Source organism: Procambarus clarkii, chromosome 82, assembly GCF_040958095.1.
Source record: "Procambarus clarkii isolate CNS0578487 chromosome 82, FALCON_Pclarkii_2.0, whole genome shotgun sequence".
NCBI classification, from domain to species: domain Eukaryota; kingdom Metazoa; phylum Arthropoda; class Malacostraca; order Decapoda; family Cambaridae; genus Procambarus; species Procambarus clarkii.
The window spans coordinates 11,599,224-11,607,036 of NC_091231.1; positions in this window are offsets into that span (position 1 = coordinate 11,599,224).

The window sequence follows — 7,813 nt, forward strand, 5'->3', positions numbered from 1 at the left end:
TAACGATGACGTGGAGGGTACACACCATTCTCAGGTCCTAGACTCTACTCACATGTCCTAACCATAGTAGATATGGATGGGATAGTCTACTGTATTTTTGACAGGGAATCGAGTGAACGGGGCGGATAGTTGCCTTATCTTCTCCGGATGGGTCGTGATCTCCTGGTGTGGACAGGTGTTTATCTTCTGCTACCTGGAGTCCTTGTTTTCTTAGTCCAATGACCTGGTAACTAGGCGCGAGTCTCCTGGTGTGGCTGTGTTTGTTGGGGCCAAACTACACATCACAAGATGAAGGAACGACGACGTTTCGGTCCGTCCTGGACCAATACTAAGTCGTGTCATAGACAGATTGATTGATTGATGAAGATTAAGCCACCGAAGAGGCGGCACGGGCATGAATAGCCCGTAAGGGATTGAAAGAGTGGAAGAGGCAAATAAGGCAGGGAAATGAGGTGGAAGGCGAGAGGTATGTGTGTGCTCAACTAGTTGTACTCACCTAGTTGTGTTTGTGGGGGTTGAGAGGCGGGCTCTTCAGGGCCCGCCTCTCAACTCTCAATCAATCAACGTTTTTTTGTGTGTGTACCTTTTGCGTATATTCACTTAATTCTATATACCTGTTTGGGCCTGCAGGATCGAACATTTTTAGCTTTTGGACCCCGGCTTTCCAACCGCCGGTTGACTACTTTTAATGCTTCCCGAATATTTTAGCTTTCATATCCACTAGGCCAACTACTGACCATCCCCCCAAGATGCCACCCACAACAGCTGACTAACTCCTGGGTACCTATTTACCGCTACATGAAACAAAGATACCAGGTGGAACGACACGTTGTTCAAACGCTTCTGTCCTGCCACAGGGGATCGAACTATAGCGATCCTCGAACATGAGCCGACAACGTAGCCCACTGTGCCACTATGTGTATGGGGGTGGGGGGGATAGAGGAGTGGGAGGGGGGGAGTAGACCATTCATGGTCACAACAAATGTGAAAGTAACATATATATTATATGCGACATGGTGACAGCTGAATAACTTTTGTGAAAGTTAGCAGCGTGTAGCAGCATTGGTGATTAGTGGTGAGGAGGGAGGGAGAGAGGGAGGGAAGGTAGGAGGGCAGGAGAGATGGGGTGAGCCTAGAGGGCAAAGGTCAATTCGAACACAAGTCAGCTCGTCAAAGCCCATTTTCCAATTGTCAAAACCGTATTTAGCGTTAGGTTAGGAAGTGTTAGCTAAGGTTATGCTGTGTTAGGCTTGGCTTGGTTAGGTGTAGCTGGTTTGAGTTAACTTTGGTTAGGTTAGGTTAGGTTAGGTTATAAAATCTTAGGCGGACAGTCTTGTGTACCGATAGCAGCTTGACGATTAAATGCGACCTCAGAATACCGAAAAGAATTACTGAACAAAAAATTGTACCACTTACGGGCTACTCATGCCCGTGCCACCTCTTGGGTGGCCTAATCTTTATCAATCAATCGTCTTGTGTACGCCGTGACTTGTATTTTAACTGGCCTTTCCCACACTGGAGGAAATGAGAGGTAGGGAGGACATGACAACAACATATAAGGTCCTAAAGGAAATTGACAAGGTAGACAATTATCTACCAACATTATTCAAAGTTAGGACCAAAGGGTCGTAGATGGTAACTAGAGACGCAAATGAGTCACAGAGTCGCTAGGAAAAACTTTTACAGCGTTAGAACTGTCAAAAAAGTGAAACCGGTTAGAAGTGGAATAGATTTAGACGTAGAAGTCGCTGAAGATAATTCGATTCAAAGTTTTAAATATGGTAAAAGCGCGAGAAATGATTCATTGCATTAATCTAAGAACGTTCGGGAGGCGGGGCCGGGAGTCTAGCTCGACCCCCTGCCAGCACATGTAGGTGAGTACTCTTATGTACCACCTGCTTATTTCTCCCCCCCCCCCCCCAGTGCCACCACCTGACCTCCTGAGGTGGTGATTACAACCATTATGTGGTGGTACAATCATCATGTTGTGGTGGGGGTACAATCATTATGTGGTGGTGGGGGTACAATCATGTGGTGGTGGGGGTACAATCATGTGGTGGTGGGGGTACAATCATGTGGTGGTGGGGGTACAATCATGTGGTGGTGGGGGTACAATCATGTGGTGGTGGGGGTACAATCATCATGTGATGGTGGGGGTACAAAGACAAATTCATAGACCAAACAATCAACAAGGAAGCTTGGCCCCAGACCAGGCTGCGATAGGAGAAAAACACTCGAAATCATCTGCAGGTAAGTTACAGGCACTGATGACGTAGCAAGAACATAGGAATACAGAAATCTGAAGAAACGTTTTTATGCTGCCCCGCCCACTCATATATTCACCAATCTTATATACCAATCTAATTATGCTAATTGGTCATTAGCCCATAGATCTGAAATGTTATTTCCACATCAGATGAGGTAATTATGAGGAGAAAACACTAAGCTAGTACGATTACATAGCACTTGGATAGGAGGACAAGGAGCTGGCATAGGACGGACGGAAAGATATGGGGACTGACCATTAGTCCTCAAAACAAAAGCGCATAGTCTTAACCGGAAATATGGAGTTGACTGATGATAACATTAGAGCGTTTATGCTAACGCCACTAAGCACCACCATTGGCCTTATTTCATCTATACATCCATGTTTACAAACAGAAGCCTGTGGGACATTTGAAGTTTGATATTTGTTGGTAGTTTCTGAAGATGTCAAGTTCAAATATAATATTAAAATAAAAAATAATATTAATTTTTATAGGGAAGTGTTGTTTGCTATGTCAAAGGGAACTAGTTAAGCAGACAATAGCAAGGTTGTGATCTGAGTTAAAAACAAAACGTGGCCCGATTTGTCGAAATAAATTAATAAATTGGTTGTGACAATTCGTAGGCGAATATAACCAGATGGCCGATGCATATGTTGATTGGCAAATAGACCTGAATATTGGTTTTAAATGATCACATACTAATTTTATGTTAACAAACATGCTGTGTGATAGTTTTGTATTGGTAAATGTGACCACGTGATGAGTATTAGTTAGCAAACAAGAATAAGGATAATTAGATTCTGGAATAGACAACAACTCTTGTGTGTATACGCTGGGAAAAATATCCACGTTACAAGCCTAAACTGGAAAATTGCGTTTTGTTTGTCTAAATTGGCAAGAATCAACAGATGGTAGAGCCAAATTGGCAAATATAACCAATCGATGTGGCAATGCTTTCACATATGGCCAATTAAGAGTGTTTGATAATCAAGGCTGTTGAAATGGCACATGTTGAGTTGTTTAATATGAGCAGGTGGTGATTTTGAGAAAGTTTATATACGAGATGACTCAGAGGGGGTCCATATGTCCTCCTGAAGTTCGGAAAACCCACGTGAAGATGCAGATGCTGAGGTCAAGGGGTCAGAGATGTGTACTGAAAGCCAACCAGGAGCTGCTGCGATAGCATAGAGAGCAGATCACAGTACTGGAGGCCTGCAGATGGTGCTGGTACCCTCAGGAGAGTCCAGCGACCCCCCGCCAGGCAGGAGATTGCACACACACACACACACACATACACACACACACACACACACACACACACACACACACACACACACACACACACACACACACACACACACACATACACACACACACACCGGCGGCCACCAGGGACCTGTTCTCCAACACTAACATCAGCGCAGGGTTGCCAGATCTAAATTGCTGAAAGTAGCGAGCTGACGGCCTAAAAGTAGCGAATTTGTAATAAGAGTAGCCCAGTTTTTGTTAGTGAATGATATGGGTTTCAAAGTAATATATTTTGATATATAGAGTACACTACACGATGTTATTTGTTTTATTAATATTATTTCTGCACACACACACACACACACACACACACACATATATATATATATATATATATATATATATATATATATATATATATATATATATATATATATATATATATATATATATATAGAAAAAGTTTGTGAGGGTACCACCTCTGGTGCCAATGTGGGGACCCAAAGCCTCGGAGAAGAAAATAAAAAGTATTCAGAGGAGACCTTGTGGTTTCTCACTGAACACTAATATTATCTTCTCCTACCACCCCCATTCTTTTGTATGTACACATATATATTTACTTTATTTGAACTTTGTTACAAAAAAGGAGTTACATATGGGTTATATATATATATATATATATATATATATATATATATATATATATATATATATAACTGAAAACTCACACCCCAGAAGTGACTCGAACCCATACTCCCAGAAGCAACGCAACTGGTATGTACAAGACGCCTTAATCCACTTGACCATCACGACCGGACAAAATGAGGTGATAGCCGAGGCTATTTGAACCACCCCACCGCCGGCACTCGGATAGTTATCTTGGGCATAGCATTTTACCAAATCACCTCATTCTTTGGGGCACACGTGAGGAACACAAATGCGAACAAGCCTGAATGGTCCCCAGGACATATGCAACTGAAAACTCACACCCCAGAAGTGACTCGAACCCATACTCCCAGAAGCAACGTAACTGGTATGTACAAGACGCCTTAATCCACTTGACCATCACGACCGGACAAAATGAGGTGATAGCCGAGGCTATTTGAACCACCCCACCGCCGGCACTCGGATAGTTATCTTGGGCATAGCATTTTACCAAATCACCTCATTCTTTGGGGCACACGTGAGGAACACAAATGCGAACAAGCCTGAATGGTCCCCAGGACATATGCAACTGAAAACTCACACCCCAGAAGTGACTCGAACCCATACTCCCAGAAGCAACGCAACTGGTATGTACAAGACGCCTTAATCCACTTGACCATCACGACCGGACAAAATGAGGTGATAGCCGAGGCTATTTGAACCACCCCACCGCCGGCACTCGGATAGTTATCTTGGGCATAGCATTTTACCAAATCAAATTTACCATTTGCATATGTCCTGGGGACCATTCAGGCTTGTTCGCATATATATATATATATATATATATATATATATATATATATATATATATATATATATATATATATATATATATATATATATATATATATATATATATATATATATATATATATATATATATATATATATATATAGCCTGGGTTCGATCTCAGGCGCCGGCGAGAAACAATGGGCAGAGTTTCTTTCACCCTATGCCCCTGTTACCTAGCAGTAAAATAGGTACCTGGGTGCTAGTCAGCTGTCACGGGATGCTTCCTGGGGGTGGAGGCCTGGTCGAGGACCGGGCCGCGGGGACACTAAAGCCCCAAAATCGTCTCAAGATAACCCTTCCCTGGATGCAGCCCCACAACAGTTGACTAACTCCCGGGTGCCTATGTACTGCTAGGGAAACAGATGCATTAGGTGATAGGGAACGTGCCCAACCATTTCTGTCCCTCTCGGGATTCGAACCTGGGATTCCCGATTGTGAGTCGAGAACGAATCTAACTGTACTACCGAGACCCAATAATTATATGAATGTCTTATAAACTTCCATTATGCAACACTATGAACTCTCAAACCCAATGTACCTTCTTGTATATATATATATATATATATATATATATATATATATATATATATATATATATATATATATATATATATATATATATATAACAAACTACCGTTAAGAGCCTCATATTATCTTTATTGTAAGGGCAATGCTAGTCATTTTTATATGCACAAACAGTTAAGTAATATTACCGTTGCTAAGAAATGTGTGAACTCAATCGTCGACCAGCTTGCTCAAGGCTTGTGTAGTGTCCCTAGCAACCGCCCTTATCTGGGTTCACATTTCGTATTATGTGATTTTGGCAACTGCTGCCATTTTTTAATTAATGCACTTAACTGAGATACAGACAAATATATATTTCCAAATTAAATGTAAATTTCTTTAGTTTAAAAGAATATAAATCTATATAAGTTTAAAAGTATATGTATATATATATATATATATATATATATATATATATATATATATATATATATATATATATATATATATATGGCTGCTGGTCTCGTCTTCCAAGACACTATTATGACCAAAATCGAGGCAACAGACGTTGATAATAAGTTAAGAATATGAATAAATAGATGGCACATTATCATATAATTAGCACATAAATTCAAATAATATTTGATAATAATAATAATAATTAATTTTATTTACAAGTTACAATGGGTTGGTGATATTACATTAATGATATTTTTACATTCTTGCAAAGCCACTAACACGCATAGCTTTTCGGGCAGGTCCTTAATCTAACATATACGGTAAGGTGAAAAAGTATATTGTGGTAAGGTTTATATCAACAATATAAAGCCACTATTACGCTTTGCGTAATAGTGGCTTTAGGCATTGTATATACCAGCTCTATCTATAAATCTATCAATTTTTGTAAAATCTCTTGTATGTATGTACCTTACCTGAATAAACATTTATTTATTTATTATTTATTTATTATTATTTATTTATTATTTATTATTATTATTATTTATTATTTATTTATTATTTATAATATAAATTGAAAGGGGTGATTACACTGGTAAAGATTAAGTACTTAATTAGTCTTTACTAATATTGGGGAAGTACAAGATAGTGTGAATTTGAAGCACAAGGTAGGAAACTATGAGGATGAAATTAGGTACTTTTTGGTTTTACTTTTGAACAGGGCAGAGGTTGGATTTTTTTTTAATTCACCAGGGAGTGAGTTCCAAAGACTGGGCCCCTTTAATTTGCATGGAGTGTTTACACAGATTTAGCCTGACTCAGGGGATATCAAATAGATATTTATTTCTGGTGTGGTACTCATGAGTTCTATTACACCTATGAAGGAAAAGTTTCAGATCAAGATTAGCATTTAGGAACAAGGGTTTTGTACATGTAGATAGCACACGAGAATGTGTAGAGTGAGTATATGTTTAGCATGTTGAGGGACTTGAACAGAGGGGCTGTGAGTTAGGGTTCTTTTAATTGCCTTATACAATTTAACGAATAAAAAGGTTTTCGTGCCTTAACATCTTTATATTATGATAATCACGACATATCTGCATTAATATCAGTGTGCAATTCCAGTTTTGGCCTCCACCGCCTTCTCACTTGTTCCCTTGTAACTTGTAACTCACTTGTAGCACTTATATGCTGTGCTTCCTATTTTAACCTATGTTAAATGGGATTCTTGTATTGTGATTTGTGTATTTGTACTCACTGAATTTGTAGGCCCCTTGAGGGACTTGAAGTAGAGGGGGGGGGAGAGGTAGAAATAGCCTAAGCTACTATATCCCTTTGAGATGTATTTTTTTATTGTCTCAATAAACATACTTGAACTTGAAGTGGACTTTAATGTTTTTTCGGCAGCTTTATTTCCTTAGTTTCCGAGCTGTTTTCTTTACCGTGTATGTTGTAATAAACTATTCCTATATTTACAGTTGTTTCTCCCTGTGAAGATTATTAAACAATGGTGATTATAAGGGCGCGGAAGTTCAGCCTGGCCAGGGCCGCCAGCAGCCCTTGGGCCCGCCCCGGCAGCACCCAGTCTTTAATTTGGCACCTTTGTGGCACCTTTGTGGGACCTTGGTATAAGCCTAACATGTATATATACACTGGCTGTCTGTCCCCCTACACAATGAGTTATTATTACCTATTATTTTATCATTTAATTTAAATATTAAATAAAATAATTTATTTAATTATTATAGTAAGTACTTAATAATTTAATAATAAGTAGTAAGTACATAAAAATGATTAAAAAGTACAGCTTAGTCATAGGAGATTCCTAGATTGGAATTGA